The sequence below is a fragment of the Fistularia commersonii genome, chromosome 1 (assembly GCF_037954325.1).
Source record: "Fistularia commersonii isolate RoL2024-O1a breed Wild chromosome 1, RoL_Fcom_v1.0, whole genome shotgun sequence".
NCBI lineage: Eukaryota > Metazoa > Chordata > Actinopteri > Syngnathiformes > Fistulariidae > Fistularia > Fistularia commersonii.
The window spans coordinates 4,620,378-4,640,996 of record NC_141284.1 but is presented as its reverse complement, the minus strand read 5'-3'; the positions used below and the strand labels follow the sequence as shown (position 1 = coordinate 4,640,996).

General features: G+C 50.1%; 2 long non-coding RNA genes across 2 annotated transcripts; both read left to right on the top strand.

Annotated features, from left to right (window-relative positions):
* The first annotated feature begins 345 nt into the window (after positions 1-345).
* Positions 346-10,255, top strand: LOC147237178 (uncharacterized). Its single transcript, XR_015106024.1, has 3 exons — positions 346-526; positions 7,907-8,020; positions 9,949-10,255. It is a non-coding gene; the product is annotated as an uncharacterized LOC147237178 (long non-coding RNA).
* Positions 10,256-12,683: 2,428 nt separating this feature from the next.
* On the top strand, positions 12,684-18,035 carry LOC147237177 (uncharacterized). The gene is made up of 4 exons (XR_015106023.1): positions 12,684-13,486; positions 13,577-13,640; positions 14,535-14,654; positions 17,742-18,035. It is a non-coding gene; the product is annotated as an uncharacterized LOC147237177 (long non-coding RNA).
* Positions 18,036-20,619: the final 2,584 nt, after the last annotated feature.

The window sequence follows — 20,619 nt, the reverse complement described above, 5'->3', positions numbered from 1 at the left end:
TGATGTTTCTCCCTGACCGTTACTTCCCGAGAAGCCCCTCCCACTTTATCCCTCGAAATCAGCGATGGCGCCCGTCCCGCCCCGCCGCGTCGTTTTATATCCGCCGCCGAGTGAAGCTCACACTTTATCGATTTAAAAAAATAGAAACGATGGGAGCTGCGGCAAACAAAACAAAAGCTAAATGTTAGCAGCAACTTCACCGTCGCCCCCCCAACCCCCCGCACCCCCCCGCCCCGCTCTTGCATGATAAACCTCCACCCAATTTGTCATGAAATCCCTCATTTGCTGGAAGCCCGGGGAGGCAGATTATGCTTATTTTTCATTTGGACAGTGAGGACGGCGCCAGGTGTTTGGCAGCAGCGGAGTGTTCAGGTGTAACTGCGCCGCTGACGGGACATGACGAGCGACCGCCGATGAAGGATGAGGCGTGGACGGCTTTGGGAAGAGCCGCCGCGACCGGCGACCCGCTCCCTCAAGAACGCTCCCCCGCCGCCGCCGCCGCCGCCACCACGCCAGTCCCAAGCAGGTACGGCTCTCCCTTGAATGGTTTCTTGCTTCAATCAGCGGTTGTTTCTTAATTAGCCGGCGAAGGCCATATTGGCGAGGCAGCTGTTTGTCGGAGGGGGGGGGGGGTTTGCAGGAGCGATACTGCTTCGCTCCACAAGATTAAATGGCGCCCCCTCAGGAGGGGGGTCCATTAAGGCGGCCTTCGCTCCCAGACAAATGGCGTCAGTTTGTTGCAGTCCAGCTTTCATCGCCCGAAAGTACTGCTAGAAGTACTCCATCCGCGGCGTGCACGCCGGAACCTTGACTCACGAGCGCGTCGGCTTACGAGTTTGCCGAGATACCGCCGTGGCCGCCGTGTGTGAGGTCGCATTCAAAAACCGTCGGACGAGCCGCCGGATGTGAAAGTCATGGGAAAACATGAGCGAGGAGTGCATGTCGTCGACTTGTCTGTGAAGAGATGAAGAAGTTCACCTGTAAGACGGCTGGAGGCATTTAAATGGTTGGAATGTCAACCATTCAAAGCCAGTCGGGAACGGATTAATCATATTAAAAAAGAAAAATGCAGCAATACATTCCGGCATTAAGTGTGTAGCGAGTAAGTTAAGCGCTAGAGCATGAAATGAAAAACCCCGTTCTAATCTTTGTGGTTAATACACTGAATAACACCATTTATGATTCATTTTTATACACATAATGTATCTTAAAAAGTACATTTTTCATATTTAAAAACCCGTCAAAAATTCAGGTTGCTGGAACAAATTAATAGCGCTTCGATTTATGTTAATGGGGAAATTTAATTTGCTATACGAGTAAATTGAGTTACGAGCTCGGTCATGGATCGATTTAAACTCTTAAGTCAAGGTATTGCTTGTAGTATCTTCTCTGTCTCAGTCGCCATATAATTGTAAAAATCGGTGTTGGTGAAACTCCTCATCCACAACAGTGTATTAAAAATGCTACTTTTCTGAATGGAGTCTGGTACATCATGTCTCCTGCTTCAGAAACAACAGCCAACCACAGCTAAGCTGATCTCATTGGTCGGGGGGCGGGGCTTAACCTGGGGGGGGGGTCATCTGTCAATCACAGCCATTCAGTGTCTCATTTACCCATGCAGACTCTTCAGTGACCTCCTTTTTCAACCAAGCCCAGGTTGAACCTGTTTACATTTTAACCGTAAAGTCCGTAACATGCGCTGCCTGGGGAAAAAAAATCAAATATCAATCTAACCAATCGAAGGTTGGATGTTTTTTGCGTCAGAGGACCGGCACATCCCATAATCTCTCAAATGTCCCGACTGCAATCCACCCGTGGGGGTGGAAGGGGGCTTATCATGCCAGTTTACCAGTTTGTCATCTTTCAGGAAGCGGATCCGGCCACCACTTCTTGTACCCCCCCCCCCCCCCCCCCGCCCCTCCGCACCGAAATATCAACTTTCATATCCTATTTGAAAACTCCTGCAGCCTCATGATGTTCAATCCGTGTCACAGAAATATGCTGGAAAGGGGATATGAGGCATTAGGATGTTATTTATTTATTTATTTATTTATCTATCTATCTATCTATCTTTCCGGGCAAAGAAATGAGATTTTATGCGTGTGATGCCGGCCTCCTCTGTATTCTGCTCCGTCCGAGGCGGGGGCGGGAGGGGGACCATTAAGGCGAAATGAAAAGAGCTATTGATTGGGCTCTTATGCCTTTTTCTATTTGCCTCATTTCCTAAATGCATGATAATAAGGGCTCAGCCAGTGAAACTAACAATACCGCCCTAATGAATCCGACTCCCAAGAATTAGCCCGAGTCGCCGTAATGACTCACAGATGTTTCCATCAATGGATGATGCGCTCCGGGTTTGTTGTTTTGGCGGATTCCAGTTCCATTTACTAAATCCACGCTCGGCTTAATCTCCCTCATCTCGCGGCGTTATGATGCAATCAAGACATTATTTGATGATTTTTGTTTTGATAAATGAGCGGCTTGTTATCAGAGACGTCTGGCGTGACAGCTTTAAAAGCCGCCGCATTAGAATAATTCTACAGTTGATGCATTAGGGCTAATAATAATCGAATCGGCGGGTGGGGGTGGGGTGGGGGTGTGTGATGACAGCAACCTGCTTTCAGCTGATTGGTTTTGGAGAGGCGGCCATCATCCCCGGAGGGTAGAGGAGGGGAGGTGTTCTGGGAAACAGGAAGTGCTGCTGCCGCTCGCTCACCCGGGATATAGTTGGGAAGCACAGGAAATGAAGGTCAATGCCGCGAGGGGGCGGAGCCAGTCACGGCTGTCATCACTGTCGAGAGGCGGGGTTTAACTTGGCAAGTGAGCCGTCAATCATCTGACCGTTCACCCTCTCCTTCACACTTACGGACAATTACGAGCCTTGAGTGAAGCTGCTGACCGATCTTGGACTGTCAGAGGGAGACAAGGAACCTGGAGAGAACACGAGCATCGTCTCCGTCCATAAACCCACATTGGTTGTGTCGTTGGAGCTAACATTAGCAACACAATGCTAAGTGGCTAATCCCACTGCAAATGATAAAACAGTAGCAGTTAACGTTAGCATTTTGATCCGACTATTCCCTTTAATATTTAAAATCCAGAAAGTAGTCATTCAGGAACGTCCAGTTTTAACGTCTTTCTGAAGCTAGCGACGGTTTTTGGACTTTGGGACATTGGAGCGAGCTGTAGGCGAGGTTCTGGGTCCCGCTGACACTCAACTCTGCTTCCTAACAATCAAAACAATTCATAACCTCAAGGATAAACATCAATTTTTTTGGGTGCTAATTTAAATTTATGGACATTGTTTAACTTCTCTAGGTTCTCTGTCGGCGCCAACCTTTGTTCTAATTTCTCACGCTGTTGTTATATCACGCCGACGCTAACTGCGTTCTTTATTGTTTGCGATAAAAGCACGGCAGGGCCTTTTCGCTCGCCCCCTCATAAATTTCCCCCACCTCATTTTCTCTTGTTTCCCCGGCGACTATGGCGGCGGGCCCCCCCCCCCCCCGCCTGGAGCGATGGTTGGTACCGGTTTGTTCTATCTTTGTCGGCCGTGACGGCGGCGTGTCCAATCGTGCCGCTTCTCCTTATCTGAGTCCAGGTAAGGTTCTCCCTGGGGGGGAATTATGAGTGTGTGTGTGGAACCGGGGTTCTCGAACCCCCCCAACCCCCCGCCTTTTGATCCGGACCCCTCGGGGTACGGCACTAATTGTAGCATCTAAACCCAACTGAGCCGCGTCGCCTGATTCGGCGTTCGTTTTTTTTCGCTCTATCCCAGGCCGTGACCGAGGATGAGTGTTGAGAACGGCTTTCGCGCCTGCTTTGAGAACCGAGCACAAACCAACCGTCCATCAGCCGATCGCCCCGTCATCGGTTCCCGATTAGAAAATCAATCGCTGGTTTCAACACCGGCTCTTCAAGAGGTTCACGCTTGGACGTTCTCCGGCTCCGATGGAGACCATGTCGGGGGACTTGGGATGCCGGCAAGGACTTGAGTTGTCACTGCACCTTCCCGACAGGTGACTTCCTGTCTCATGATGACTTCCTGTCTCCTACCGGAAGGAGACGGGCAGATTCCTCAGGATTCAAGGCTTTTATTGTCATTACACAGAGCGTGACGATATTTGGAAATAGCAGCTCTCGGTTCCAGTGTCATCAAAAACAGATACAAAACAAACCTTAAAAGGCAGGACACAACACAACAATACAACAATAGCAGCTTCTCTGGGTTGCAGATATAAGACAGAAAAAAAAATACAAGACAAAAAAATACTAAATAACTTCTAGAAAAATATGGCGAAAGAAAAATGTAAAAAGGGATAAGTCGAAAAAAATCCCCAGTAGGCATGTAGTAGACCTACCATGAGGCAGGAGAACTACCTGCCTCACCTAGTGGCTCTTAGCAGCCGTTTTATTATCGCTCAGCACAAGAAAATAGTAACACGTATACGGATGTTGACAAAAAAACACCGTACATTGGAAATGTAGTTCATATTGCAAAAGTGTTTAAATATTTTAATAGCAGTTTACAGAGAGACAGCAATAATACAGTCTCAGCGCAGAGCATGCCAGCAGTCAGCTGCTGAGGCACAACAGTCCTCAGCCTCACCGCATGTCTCATCTCAGTATTTGAACAGTAAATGTGAAAATCCAGCGATTTTGAGAAAAAAAAAAAAACAACAACCTAAAACTGGAGAAGTTAAACGCAGAAATACCTTTTAGTGCTAATCACTGATGAATAGAACCATTTAATCCTTTTTTTTTTCCATTTGATATTTTTTTTTCTTTTCAAGATTGGCAAGTGAGGCACAGCTTCTCCTGCCTACCCTGACTGCACATCACCGGTATGTAGGTGTGTGGGTTCCTTAGGGTTTATTGCGCAGTACTGTATGTAAGGTTCAAGTGTTCAGGGTTGTGCCGAATCTAGTGCGAAGACCGCTCTCTGGGGTAAAACCTCTTTTTCTGTTTGTTTTTGCATCGATTGTCCTAAAACCGCCTCCTTGCGGGCAACAGTTGGCCGGAAGTGGCCGTGGCGGGACGGATCCCTGAAGATGCCGTGGGCACTCCTGAGGCAGCGTTTGTTATAGATGTCCTCAAATGATGGGACAGGATAACCGATTATTTTTTGGGTGGGATTTTTTGGATTATTTTTTGGATTTTTTGGATTATTTTGGATTATTTGGATTATTTTTTGGGCTACAGTGCCTCCCTTTCTGCTACCAGAGTTCATCAGAAAATGCAGCCCCTGGTGTGCCTTTTCTTTTCAGGTGTCCAGGTTCAGGCCTTCGTTAATTTTAGGACCGGGAAGTAGATTTTTTGGATACAGGCTGGTTCTCCGGTTGGGAACCGCCATACCAGCTCAGGCCTTCGTTTTGGATCCCTAAACTCCCGCGTCCTCATATCAGGACATCCCATTATTGTTGTAGAGCGTTTTAGCTCCCCCAAGAGGCAGGGAAAGGTGTCATGGGAACGGCTTTCAATAATTTCCCCCTGGATTAACTGGATTAAGAGTATATCATCTGGATTATGAGAGCCTCTCTCAATGAAATCCCTCACCCGGTCCCTTTCGGGCCCCCAGAGAAGTACCAGTACCAGAGAAGTACCAGTACGCAGGCAGAACTGCAGTACTCTCCCACTGTACTTTTATTTTGAAGTACTGGGTTCAGGAAGGGATTGCATATTTTGTTTATTTATTTGTTTTCCCGCGTACAAAACAGCCACCGTTCTTCGTTGCAGTAATCCAGCTCTACCTCGTGCACGCCCCCCCCCCCCCCCCCCCGCACGTGCACGCCCATCCTGACAGAACCCCTCATCTCAACGCCTCATTACACTTGCATGACCTCGCCAGGCACTTCTACCTCCTCTTCAACCCCCGCCAACGTTCAACCACCAGAGCTGGAGGCGCATCTGACAGTCAAGGTGCTCCTAACCGACCTGCACCCCCTCCTCTACCACCACATCTCCCCAAAAAGAACTAACCGGAACATGTCAGAGGAAATCGGATTATTTCTGCTCCCATTTCCCGATGCTGGTGGGGGGAGAAAAACAAAAAAAACATCATCCGAGGCGTGATCTTATAACTTCCAGACATTGAGATGGTTCTCTGGAGAGCTTGGAGAAGATGCTTGTGTCATTCTGACTTCCCAGGATCACCAGTTACAATGGATTGGTGTCCATATGGAGTTTCTCCATGGGTGTGTGTGTGTGTATGTGTGTGTGTGTGTGTGTGTGTGGGGGGGGGTCAATACAGGAAGTGGAACAATGAAGTGATCTCAGACTGAGTCGGGATTAATTTAATCCCAATGTCCCAATCCCAAACAACTGCAAGTAAACACGCAAGTAAACCGGATGTTACGTACTAGTTATTCCAGAGTGCATGTAATAACATGTTTATAGCGAAGGAGTGGGTTGAACACACGCGTCAGGTGACTTTGAAGGGCCAATCAGGTGGCAGCAAACGCTCCAGCCGTGTGCGGAGATGCTCCGCAACGTCCAGGTTTCAGGGGCGGCCCAACTTTATGGGGCGCCCGATCAACTCCTGGTGAAAACCCCCCACCACCCCCTCCGTCGCCATGGTGACCCCCCCCCCCCCCCGCTCCTTCCATGGGGGCGGGGCGTTCCCAGAAGCCTTCAGAGATTACATTTTGCTAATTGCCGCCATCCATCAAGGATTAAGCGGGTAAATGGAATCTCCATCGGACGTTTAAGAAGAATCTGGACCGTCGTGATGGATCACACCCCCGAGCCCCCCCCGCAACCCTCACCGTGCTCGGGGTCGATCTCGTTTATTTCTGAGATGATGAGTTAGTACATACATTACATTATCAAAATCTCAAGGGGGGGGCAACACTTATTTCTACAGCGAAAAACACTTCAGAGCTCTCGAGATGTTATTACTCTGTTATTACACGGCGAGACATGGAGCTGCATTTAATTAGAATAATCACATCCCGCTCCAATTAACTCGTGTCTGGCGATAAAATGTTTAAAAAAATAAAAAAAATGGTGGGTTTGAAATGGATTTTTGTGATTCTCCAAATCAAAGAGTCATCGGAAGCGTTCCGTGTTATGGAAATTAAAATAAAACCAGATTATAATCTGTAATTTTACAAGATAAATCATGACTCAGGATTAAACTGCTGCGGCAAGTTTATCCCACCTGTATTACTTTGTTACTAGTTTATGTGTTTTTTTTAATGTACTTTCAAAATAAGAGATCGGGATTCTCCCGAAAAGGCGTGACGGTCGGAGGGAAGGTCGTGATTGGCTCGGCCCGGAAAGGCGTGTAAGATGTTGACGACGCCTGCGGCTTCATTTTCTTGATCTCCTGCAGGGTCCGCGCCGTTAGCGACGCCGCTACCACCTATTATGACTGACAGCGCCGCCAATTACCGCCATCATTAATTCATGTTGTGTAATTCTGAACCGCATTTATTACACAGTCGTAACCGGAGAACATTGCGAGCTTTACATCGCGTCTGTCGCACTTCCTGGATTCTCGAGACATGCGTGCAAAATGTTCAAGCAGGTCGACCATGGAACAGCTGATAAAATTTTTACAAAATAAGGTCGGGTTTAATCCGGCCGGTAATGAAGCCCCCCCTCGGATTATCCCATGTTTTGGAACATCAGGTGATTATAATCCAGATGGAACGTCCGCACAAGTGACACCAGCGGGAAAAATATACGGTCGCACATTCAATTAAATTTAATCAAATTAAGCGATTTGACATCTAAATAGTTGAAATCGGCGCGGGGGGTGTCAGATTAAATCCGTAATCCGCGGCGAATCATTCGCGACAGGAAGTTGACCAAGGGGTCAAAGGTGACAGCGACGGGCCAGCAGGTGGCGCTGTGAGCAACATTAATTTTTTTTGTTCGTTTTTTCCCCTCTGGATTCTTCTAGAGGTCCAACCAGAGACTACACTGAGCGCGCTCAGTGGCGTCCATCCCCACTTCCTCCCCGACTTCCTGTGCCGCCGGTTGGTGTCTGAGTCGGGCAGCTAATCCCAGCAGGGGGGTGAGTAATCAGAATAATTCAGCGTGTGTGTGTGCGTGTATGTGTGTGTGTGTGTGTGTGTGTGTGTGTGGGGTTAACGGGCCCCGGCCGGCGAGCGCCGCTTGTCATTTTTTCAATTACAGCATCCGTGGTTAAATGCTCCTTTTCAGCCCCGGGCGAAGAAACCACCCAGACCCATTAGGTTCCACCCACAGACTGGCACTCATTAGTTTTCCACAGTGAGAGTGGGAGTGGGTGGCGGAGGGGGTGGGGGGGGCGGGAGGGTCTCTAACGAGGTCAGGGTGGAGTTGAAGGCCTCGCAAGAGATTGTTAAGGAGTTTCCGGCGCTCCGTCCAACACGGGTTCGGATTCCTGCCGAGACACGGGTGACCTTTAAAACCAGCATCGTAATCGACCCCGACTCACCCCCGACCTCCCCGCCGCCCCACCCCGTCTCGCCACCCGTCACTTAAAACCGCCGGCACATCGGGAGGCTTTGAAAAACTCAACGTTTTTTTTTAGATTTTATAGAGCCTTGCAGTGTCGCTGAGCCGCCGCTATTTTTACCCCGTCGCTTTTTCTCAACGCTCCACACCGATCGGGACGTCCTTCGTCGTTCCTCGACGGAGCGATCGCCCGTCCACCGGGTTTTCCGGTTTCGTCGGAGCTCATCTATCGATCGTTGATTCGTGTTCGGTCATCGTAAAAAAACGAAAGACACCTTCTATATCCACCTTCTATTTGTGTTTACTCCTCTTGTCCTACAGGTCAAAAGTGACCCATAAGACAATCTTTGTACCCTAGTGGTGTTCAGCCCACATGGAAACATAAACAAAAAAGAAGTACAGTATACCCATGTTTTTCGCGGGGGTTACGTTCCAAAAAGAACCCGTGATAGGCGAAATCCGTGAAGTAGAAACCTTTATTTTTTTTTACAATTATAATAAAATTAAATACTCTATTATACATTGCTGCTGTCGCTCTTATGTTTCTTTCTTCCTTCTTTATGAAACGAACGGAAGATTAATTAATTCCGTAATGCCGACCTACAGCCGCATAGCTTTTAGCTTCCCTTAGCATGTCCAGAAGTTTAACTTTATCTGCGATAGATAGCATCTTCCGCTGCTTTTTGGGCCCTTTTGTCGCTCCAGAGCGTTTTGTCAACATTATGGGTTTTAGAGAAACTGGAAATTGCGAGAGAATTTGCACGTACGTAATGTAAATTCGGCAAGCCGTTTTACGTACGTGTACATATTAAACTGCAACGTTATTGACGCACAGGTAGAGAAGAAGCGGAGTGACTTTTTTAGCCAATCAGATTGCAGAACACAATGGAGCGTAGCGAAGTAGCGAAACCGTGAAAAGTAAACCGCGTCATAGCGAGGGATCACTGTATCACTTTTTCTAATTATGGGGTCTCTTAAGGGAAAAGTCATGAAATTTCAAGTTGAAAAAAAATAGGTTAAGGTGTTTTTTTCTACAGCTAAACATGGTAGTGGGTCACTTTTGACCCACAAGACAACACAAGGGTTAAGGAAGTTTGCTGTGATTGGTTTACCAGGGATATCTGGGGAAAAAAAAACACCAGACTCAGCTTTTTTTTTTTTTTTTTTTGGAGTGCATTTGGAGAAATCTGGAGAAAAAAAAACACCAGACTTTGCTTCTTTTTTTTGTTTTTTTGGAGTGCATTTGGAGAAATCTGGAGAAAAAAAAACACCAGACTCAGCTTTTTTTTTTTTTTTTTGGAGTGCATTTGGAGAAATCTGGGAAAAACAAAACAAAACACCAGACTCTGCTTTTTTTTTTTTTTTAGGAGTGCATTTGGAGAAATCTGAGGGGAACAAAAAGACCAGACTTTGCTTTTTTTTTTTTTTTTTTGGAGTGCATTTGGAGAAATCTGGGGGGAAAAAAAACACACCAGATTTTTCTTTTTTTTTCTTTTTTTTTAGGAGTGCATTTGGAGAACCCAGGCGGGGGAAACTGGAAAACAAACCCGCAACCTAGAAGTGTAGCGTGCGCTCCCCCTCCCCATGGACGCCGGACGGGTTTTCGTCAAAACGTCACCGGAAAGCGGCGCCGATAAGTGGAAGTCCTCCTCCCGCTCCCCCGCTCCGCTCTGCGAGTGCAGGCATCATTACCCGGCGTCCTCCGCCTGCGCTGACCTGAGGGATCCCGCCTTGATTTGGCGGCTCCGCCAGCTAAATGGAGGTTACCGAGACGACGGCGTCCATTACCGCGCTGTTCAATTCTAATTTCACCCGTTCCCAACCCTGCTACCCCCCCACCCCCCCACCGTCCGCTAATGTTTGCTCGCGGCATGCTCCTGCTGGTGGGTGGGGGACTTTTTTTTTTTAATTTTGGGAGGGGTGGAGGCTTGTTTTCCTCGCCGCTCGCCGGTGCAGAAGGCGCCGATCCAAGGTGACACGTCCGGCCACCTTGTACGCCAACACCCTTCCATCCTCCCGCCGAGCACGGCTGATTGTAACTATTCATCATGTGGGCGGCGGTTAATTGGCCCAGAAGTGGATGGCGGTTTGGGTGGGGGGGGTTCCGTAGTGGGCGGCTCCTGCGTCCGAATACCTGAGACGTCCAGGTGGAATGACCCCCCCCCTCCCTGCTGAGCTTGTCGGGGCGATTCATCCCCGACATCCCTCAAAACCCGCCAAAATGAACGAGTCATTTGTAAACGCCACTTCGGGTTAGACGCCTCGTTTGGCCGCCGCGCAACGACCGAACGCCGACTTCCTCGGCGGATGAAGCTACGCATGGCTAAATAAGTGAGGGTAATTGATGGGGAGGGGGGGTTGCGTTTTTTTTTGGGGGGGGGGAGCCGGGGAGCTTTTGCCAAAAAACGTAGTCGGTCAATGACATGCTAGCTGGGACTCCATTCGTTGCCATAGCAACTCTTGAGATTAATGATGGGGGGAGGCTGAGAGTCCCTCCCCCCATTATTAATCTCAAGAGTTTCTGAAATGAAACTGATGAAAACATGAATTATTGTAAAAAAAAAAAATCTATATTTGCTAATTAAATTATTTCATAATGCATACAACATACATTTAAAAAAAAAACAACATAGAGGCACAGACATAATGTTATTATATGATAATTGATTTTTATTATTGATTCGGCTTCCTTGAAAGGCGGATAATGTTAAAAATGAATAGAAAAATATATTTAGATTTTTTTTCAAGGTATTAATTCATTTTTAAAAATGTTTTAATGTTATATATCCTTTTTCACCTCACCTAATTGAAGCACATGTGACCTGGAGGTGACTTTGAGGCGGTTGGGGTTGCGGTGGGGGGGGGGGGGCATCTGCTGGTTGCCTTGGCAACCACATGGTAATGATCCCCCCCCCACCAAATGGGACTGCGTTGGCCTAATAAGCTCCTGCTTGCATGATTTGGGACAAAGGTAGTCGGGGGAGAGGAAGTATCCCGATTCGCCGGAGCCCAAACACAAATCTGGAAAAACTTTAAAATGACGCACAAGCAGGAAACGGGACACAAATAGGTCAACTTCCTGTTGATTTTTCAAAATAAAACACCCAGGTCGGGGGAAAGCCGGTTGCTTTCAGGAGACGTTAAACGGCGTAGATATTATCGTTAGGGGCGAGTGGAGGGGGGGGCGAGGAGTCTTCGGGAGATATTGTTCCATTAGGTGGAACGCAGCCTTTAGCGGCAGAAAAAGACGACAACAGCCTGATGGCGTCGACGTGGAATCCTCATTAGGGGGAGCGGCGATATCCTGATCCACGGCCGCGGCTGCCGGACGCACGTTCATCCATTATGCATGAGTCGCAAAGGGTTCCCAGTGATTCCCGGTCAATATGGACGGATTTAGGGGGGGAGGGGACCGTCTGAGTTTTTGTTTTCTGTAAACCGGAACCAGATTCCGGCAGGGATTATAGTCTGGGTTCAATTAAATAAAAAAAGGAATCAGAAAGCTGTAATAACTGGTCAATTACACTGTAATTACACAGTTATTACTAGATTTTTATGCCCTGAACCAAGCGACCCGGGTGGGTTCCCCCCGATCGGTCAGGGCGGACATCCCGAAAAGCCTGATGAACCCCAGAGCAAAGGGGATGAGAACCACCTAATCCACCCGCTCGGGTAAAATATGGTGTTTGCGATGACGGTGGAAGGAGTTAATACACAGCCGGACGCGGGGGAAGCAAATCACAGGAAATATCACAAAGAGCGATCGTCTTCCTCCTCCTCCTCCCGGTTAGCGGGGGTTTCTGGGTGCAGGTTCCCCTCGACCGCGTGTTTATCATCTATCTAAATAGAATCACTTACCTCCGATGCAGCCTCTGATATCCAGCCGCCGCAAATCTCACTTCCTGCCGCCGCCGCCTGCTTTTTCCACGGAAAGCGGGTTGTTGTTATTATCATTATTATTATTGTTATCCTGCGGAGAGAGGATAAATAAAATACGATTTTTTGTCTTGAAGTTGCTTCGTATCCCGCGACGAGAAACCCGACCCCCCCCCTTCCGATGGCGGCCGTTTGACCCGCGGGAGGCGAGGTCAGACTCCCCCCCCCCCCACCCCCCCCTTTTGCAAACACACCTTCCGCCGCTCATGCATTACGGTAATAAACACGTGGGCGCCGCGGCTGGACGCCCGGACGGCGGCGGAAATCATGCGTGCACATGGGTATGGGCCCATTTGGCTAATTAGCTCCCGCCGCGATATTGTTTTCACGCGGCGGCGGCTCGGCCCGCGGCATTAAAAGGAGGCGGCGGCCGGCGAGATGGTTTCCATGAGCATGAATGCATTAGAAAATTTTGGGTGTCGGGGCGCCGCGCCTCCTTCGGTTTGTCATCCATCTTCCCCTCCGCGGAGGGCGGGGACGAAAACCCGTCGGAAAGCGACGCCGCCCCTCTCGCTCCCCCCTGGCCAACATGGCGGGTTAATGAGGGGGATTTGATCTCATTCGTAATGGCCGCCAAAGCCGGGCGGGGCTAAATTGCTTCGCGGAAGGAGACGGCGTCTCCCGGAGGTCGTGCCGAGGCAAACAAGTTCCTGATTCCCGCAAGATGGAGGTGACGGTTCTTTTTTTTCTTTTTTTTTTTTTTTTTTTTTTTTTATCGTCCGCTAATAGTTTATCAGATTTCCCGAGCGAGCGGCGCTGTCACAGCGTGGCGCTCGGTTTTCGGGGAATCTGAGGAATTCATTACGGCCCGGCAAACAAACGCGGCGGTTCGTCCCGGAAAGATCCGGCGTTCAGGTCTTTTCAGGTTGGACATTTGCGGTAACAGTTGCGCGGATATTTGGAGATTCGGTTTCTATCTCATCTGGAACAGGCAGGGATTATAGTCCGGGTTCAATGAAATAAAAAAAAGGAATCAGAAAATCAGAAAGCTGTAATAACTGGTCAATTACACTGTAATTACACAGTTATTACTGGATTTTTGTGTCCTGAACCAAGCGACCCGGGTGGGTTCGACCTCCCGCCTCCTCGCCATCGTCGACAGGAAGTGAGTTTCCACCCGGTCGGCACCATTTCGTTTAACAAAAAAACAATATTTATAAAACAGTAAACAATGTTGGTTATTTATGTTTAAAAGGTGCAACCGGGTCCATCGCTGTCGCCGTGGAGATGAGGAGGACGATGAGGACGAACAGGAGCCGGTCTGTATCTCTGTCCCGGATTAAGATTAAGGTCGTAAATTTATTTTAAAATGCAACCTTTATTTCAGCGACGTCCCGCCGAAACAATTCAAACGACTCTACTATCAGTACTTTTTTCCAACTGCGGTACTCGTCTCCTCCGATAACCCCGACCCCGCGTACTTGTAACTTCCTCGTCGACATTTTATAGTATTCCAAGCGTGAACGCGCACAGAAGTACTACTAAATACCTGTTCTGTACTTTGCAACTAATAACACCTTCATTATCAGCGTAGAAACCGATATCTGGATAAAAGGGGAAGCGGAAACAAGCGTGGCGTCTAAATACGACTTTTTTTTTTTTTCTTTTTTCATCCTCACCCTATAATTGGATCCTCATCAGCATTCGGGTTCGAGCTATTTCCGAAGACCTCTTCATCTGATCCTTATCTACAAAGCCGTTGTAGATATTATGGGCTGTATTCCTTTCTACCGAGCCCCGGCAATCTAAATAGATCTTGTTTCAAAGCCTGGAGGACAGTCTGCCATCAGACGCCGGCTTATCTCCATCTCCAGGGACGTCTGCAAACATCGGCGCGCAAACAGCAAAATACGGGGAACCCGCCGCGGAACCCGCACGGGCGGCGGGCGAGGAGGTGCGGGGGGGGGGGGAAGGTTCTAGACCTGGGCAACACGGGGCGTCTGCGAAGGGCCGCCCGGTTTATCGTGAAGTCGTCTTAGCGTGTCGTCCGATATTGGTCGATGTCGTATGGGACAGAAACTTCCACTCGCGTCCATTCCTCGGGTTTGGAGTCTCAGCCAATCACAGTTGAGAGGCGGGGCTTAACCTGGATGGATCAGCTGTCAATCATCCAACCGTTCAGCCTCTCATTCACACCTATCTTGGGTCCTCAGTGAACCTGCCGACTGTTTGGGAACCCAGGTAGAAGAACGCGGAGAGACCTCAAGTAGGAGGACGATGGAAGGAAAGCATGGCGACTGCAAAGCACAAGAGAATCCGGGACGGAGAACATGGTAAGAACATGTAGAGATCACGGTAAGAACACGGAGACTCCACGAGCAGAAGAACCTCTCGGAGGAACCGGGGTGGATCTGGTTCTCCGGACTGCAGCTGTGATTCTCGGACGTGCGGTACAAGTGCGTACTTCAGGACAATCGGCTTGTTCCGCCTTTTCGAAGGTTCTCCTGAGTGGCAGGTGTGAAGTGATGAGATGAACCGGGTCCAAATGGAATGAGGGCGTTCACTGAGCTCGCCGGCCTGGCGTCGGGCCAGCGGGAGGATGGTTTAATAGAAGTGTTGAGTGGTTTGCTGGAAGGGACCAGATCTTCTGCTTTTAGCATCGCCGTGAGGGGGCAAGGAGGGGGGGCGGCGGGGGCGCCCTTGACCCAAATACAGCAGAACAATGTTCTCCACTTGTATTTTCCATCCCTGTGTTTGGACAAGAACCTTTTTATGTTTCACACGCGTTTCTTTTTTCTCTTGGATGACCCCCCCACCACCCAAACTCCTCCGCTATCTCGGTTCCGATACGACTAACTGGACCGGGAGTTTTGCTTTCACTTCAGCGACGTCCCCTCGTTCAGTTCCTCTTACGTTCTGGACGCGACGAAGCTGAGACCTGATCGGCCGGAGCATCCCGATGCCAGAGATGGATGTCGGAGATACCGGGATGCTGTTTGAAAATAGCTGAACCTCTCCTGCCTGGGTTCTCCCTTTTCCGAAGTGCCGTGGGGAAGCATACCGTCGGGTACTGTGGGACCGCCTCCTGCGCCACAATGCGCCGCGGTGCTTTTCATGCCGTACAATTAGCATTGGCGTGCCGATAGCATGGAGTTGTGTGTCATAATGTACCGTTAGCGTACCAATAGCTTGTCTTGGCGCACCACTGGTGCAGGGTGGCGTTGTATGCTATGGCGTACCAATAGCTGCCATGGCATTCCATGACGTGGTGTACCGATAGCATAGCTTGGTGTGTCGATGTGTAGTAAAAGACGGTGGTGAGACCAGTGACGCTGTATGGTTTGGAGACAGTGGGATTGAAGAAAAGACTGGAAGCAGAGCTGGAGATAGCAGAGAAGAAGATGTTGAGGTTGCCTTTGGGAGTAACAAGGATGGGTAGGATCAGGGAGGGACAGCACATGTTAGATCTTTGGGAAATAAGGCCTGAGAGGCCAGACTGAAGTGTTTCAGTCACGAAACTAGCCGGTGTGAGAGAAGGATACAGAGAATAGGGTCAGACGGAGGAGGCTGATCTGCCGTGGTGAACCCTGAGGAGAGCAGCCCGAAGGAAAAGAAGCGGAGGAGGAGCATCATGGCGTACCAATAGCATCGGGTGATGTTTCATGACGATCCAAACATACCGCATGACATTCCACGGCGTGGTCTGGAGTACGGCGGCATGGCGTCCCGCCCCTCCGCAGGCCCCGGGATGGCCTCCGGTCTCAGAAGGTCAACCTCGGCGTGGCTCGGCTCCACGAAGACAGGCCGCTTCTGAAAACGGCTCGTTTAGATTTTGATCAATCTCGTGCGCTGGTGAGACGAGACTCAAGGAAATGCCATCAGAAGATTGCATTTACCAACGACATTAGGCGCCGGGGGGGGGGGGGGGGGGGGGGCGAGGGTCCACCCCCCCCCCCCCCCCACCCCCCCACCTCCCCCACCCTTGTCATTTCTATCTGATATCATTCGGGTCAGAAAAACCCGCTTTCTGTCTGTAAGTGAAGCAATTAGATTCCCTGACGGTCTGAGAGCACTCAGCCTGAGTCACAGAGCCTTCAGTCATCTAAAATCATATTTGGGTGGGGCGTGGGGGGGTGATGTGTGTGTGTGTGTGTGTGTGTGTGTGTGTGTGGGGGGGGTCTGCCCCGAGTGACCTGTCACATGCAATGTGATGGAGCGTGTGATCTGGGGGTAACCGTGCACAACGTCTCTGGGAACAACCATCGGATGCTAGGACTTTGGTTGCCTACAACACCTACGCGTTCTGTGTGTGTGTGTGTGTGTGTGTGTGTGTGTGCTTATTCGCCACCGCATCCAATCATGGCTCCCCACCTGACACTTCCTCCTGATGGTTTATTTTAAAGTCTTTGGTATTTGTGCACGCTGTGGGACGGTGATAAGGGCGAGGAAAATTACCCTCCATATGCAAAGAGCCCCCCGCGCACCTTTAGCGAAGGGTCGGGGGGGCGACGGGGCGTTCAGGTGTCACGTCAGATCCTGATTGGTCGATAGCCTCCGCTTCGTAACACGGAAGACACCCATCCGCACCGCCCGCAGGATCCGACAGCTAGCTGTAAGCCACTTAGCATAAACATCGAGCTTCAGAAGATGACGCTAGCGCTCGCCGGGCTAAGAGGCTAGTTAGCGGCAGAAAAAGCCAAGCACGGCGGACGCTAATTGTATTCACACACACATTCTGTGATCATCTTTTCCCCGCCAAATTTCTCCTCCGCCGGATGATTGACAGGTCGTCAGTGCGTCGGGGGGGTGTGGCCTCACGAGCCCGTTTTTTTTTTTTCACCTCACTTCCCTTTTGACTGCAGTGTTAAATCTCTGGAGATTAGCAAGCACAGCCTGAACGCTGCCTTGTAGGGGGGGGGGGGGATTGGGAGGGTAACCTCTACCACTCTGAGTAGCTTTGAAGTAAATCTGCCTCTTTTTTTTTGACGTAGCGCTTTTTTTCTCGCCCAACCAATCAGGCGTGGCGGCGGCGGCGGCTCAGTCCGGTCCCACCGCTTGTTTACATAGAAACACTGGATTATGATGTAATCCGGTGTTTCCTTGACCGTTTCTCGCCGTCCATCCATGACTCTGCCCCCCCATCCCCCTCCTCCTGCTAACGCTAACGCGCCGTGTGCTACCGAAGATTAGCATATGACATGACAGATTACATTAAATCATGTCAGCGCCGCACTTTATGACATTAGCCTCTTAGCCCCGGCGCACAGGCGCATGCTAATGCTCCCGCAAACCCTCTTATTTAAATCTGCTGCGTGACACGCCAGCTTTGATATGATTATTAGTCATCCAGGCGACTTGACTCCCACCCCGCCGCCGCCGCCGCCGCCGCCGCCGCCGCCGCCGCCACCATCCCCCGTCAGATCCGGGGTGTCAGTGGAGGTGAAAAGTGATGGCCACTTTGAAGAGGAATCATGACAGACAGCGGTGTGGAAAGAGTGAGCAGCAGAACAACCGTGGCCGGTTTCCTCCAGCGTCCAAGGCGGCCCATCCGAACCCGCCACGAAGCATCGCCGCGGGAACCGAACGGCGTTTCCTCGGACTCGGCGATGACGACAAATTCTCATCCGGGCCAGGGAGTCGCCGTCGTTAGCGCCGACGTCAGCTGACGACAAGGGGGGGAAGGGAAGATGGCGGCGTCCCCTCGGTCCCGTTTGCAGCCGGTGAGTCTCCTCCTCTTGGGTTGGGTGGGGGGGGTTTACGGGGCGGGGTTGGGTTGTAGCCACTTCTCTTCAATTATTCCCAGTGTCATCGCGGCGGCCCCCGACGCTGCTCCGGTGTCTCGCCGGCGCTCTGTGGTCTTTAATCTTAATTATAAAGCGATCATTACAGCGTGAACCCTGCGCTGCCAGCAGTGAAGCCCTGGGCTAATCTGCACCGCATCAATCAAACCAAGTTCTGCACTGAAGAAACCCCTCCAGCCCCCAACTGCCGCCTCCCCTCCGCCCGGCTCCCGCACACACTTTGTTTCCCAATCAGGTCATTTTGATTCTCCCCTTATCTCATTTTCATAATTATTCCCTTCCCTTCGCTAATGGGCTAAAAAACGCGCCGCCTCCCGACGCCGCGACCTTCAGTGTCTTGACCTTGCTTGGGAAAACCTTGCCGCGGGGAACTTTGTCCGGGACGGCTTGTCCAGAAGGGCGAGGCGGGCTGTGAGAGAACCGGACACCTTTTCGTTGCTTTTAGGAGTTACGTCAGGTTCCGCCTTCCATCCCATCGCCGCCCCGCTTGTAACCCAAACCCCCACCCACGAAGTCGTCAAGGCCGGGGATCCTGACGACTGAGTTGACGAGTTCTTTCCGTCCGACATGCCAGCGTTCTGAAGCTGTGAACAAGTAGAATGATGAAAGGCCTTCACTGCCCTCCCGCTGAGAAGTGTGTGTGTGTGTGTGCGTGTTTGTGTGTCAGTAAGTTTTACTGCAGTAATTACTACACGATCCCAGAAGCAGGTTTTACTGTGAGGCTGCATGGCCAGCAGTGGCGCGAGCTGTCCAGAGGGGCAATTGTAGGGCACGTAGAGTCGTACAGTAGAAAAGGAAAAAGGGTATTATCATCATCACCATCTTCCTCACAATCTAAACCTTCTTGGACAAAGTGTAGAGTTTCTGCAAAGTGGTCTCAGATAAGATGCTGCAAAGTGTTGACTTAGGCAACCGTTTCTTGTGGTGTCATGAAGGCGTCAGGGTACAGGAGCTTGGACAACTATGGGGGCAAAGGTGGTTCACCTCCCCTGTGCTCTACAGGTTGGAAGGTACACTATCCAGATGGCTACTGCTGGAACGCCGGCTGCAGAATGTCCGGCAGAACCCTGGGAGTTGTTGTGAGCCGCAGACTGGTGGTCACATGAGGTAAAAAGAGCTCAAACTGGTCGCCCAAAGACTTTGGAGCACACTTTTGCAACGCTGATCAGTCAAGTTCAGTTGATGGAATGAAACCAACAACCCTCCTGACCCCAAAGGACCAAGGCCTCCTGAGAAGGCATTGTCTCGAACACCTCAAGACGTAGCCAAAGAGAGTACCCAGGTGCTTATAGTCCACCAGAACCTCTAATGGCTCCCCATGGATGGTCTTAGGTGACTGCTTCAGCAAACTGTATCTGGAAAACGTCTCTATTGTCTTCTTCGTTGTGTTCATTTTAAGTTTGAGACGGGAATAGTTGAGGGAATGGATGCCTGCAATGAAGAAGGTTGAAGGAGTAAGGGGCTGAGGGCAGACAGCAGGGCTGTGCCTTCGACAACTTTGACTACAAATTTGACAATTTGTCTGGGAGTACCTGCAGTTGTCAGTGGGGAGCTGGGTGGTGAAAAGATCTTGGGATCTGGGAACTTTTGCTAAAAAAGTGAGATGACGGTCCAAATGAACGTCTGCTGTGAGCTCCTCTGCGAGGATGAGTGGATACATGGTGTTGAAAGCAGAGGAGAAGTCTACAAACAGGAGCCTGGTGATGGAGTTGGGCGACTCTCGGTGCTTGAGGACAGTATCTAAGATGTCATCTTGTATGCAACCTGGAGTGGATCCATCAATGGATCAACAATTTTGTTGATGTACCATTTAGCAATCCACTCCGGTACCTTCATCAGCTGGTCTCAGGTCATTTTGGACCTTTTTTGGGGCCCTCCTTGGAGATGGGGGTCACAGTGGAACACGGTGTTTCCACTCCTGGGGTATTGTGCTACAAATGATGTAGCTCTGAAAGAGCCTGAGTACCAAGCTGCTCAGCACAACGTCCCAGTGTCCGCCCACAGATCTCACCTGGTCCAGTCGCTGTTGTGGCCTCTTTGTGTCATCAGTTTTTAGCGGTGGCGGACTGTGCATTTTACACCTAGGCCTTCAGTAGTGCTCAGAATCAATCCACCCCCCAATAATTAGTTTATGGCTATAAAAAAAGCATCTTAATATGCAGAAATGCAGTATAAAGAGAGGTGCGTCGCAGATAGGTAACTCCTGTAGCATCACGTGACGACAAAGGAAACGCAAACGTTGTCGGCATTGACCAAAACAGCACCTGGTCAGTTGGTCCCCCTTATAAATCCCAATCCAGATCAAGGAATATTTGCAGGTCAGGTCCTCGAGGCAGATGAGCAGGGAGGAGCAAGTTTGCTAGTTTGTGAGGAAAAGGCCAGAGTTCACTCCAGGTGTTTGGTTCTGGAGGAAACTGAAGAGGGGGTCAAAGGTCACGTTTGTTTTCTTATCTTTTTCTGTCTTAGAGGAAAGCGGTGAACCGCCCCCACCTCCCTG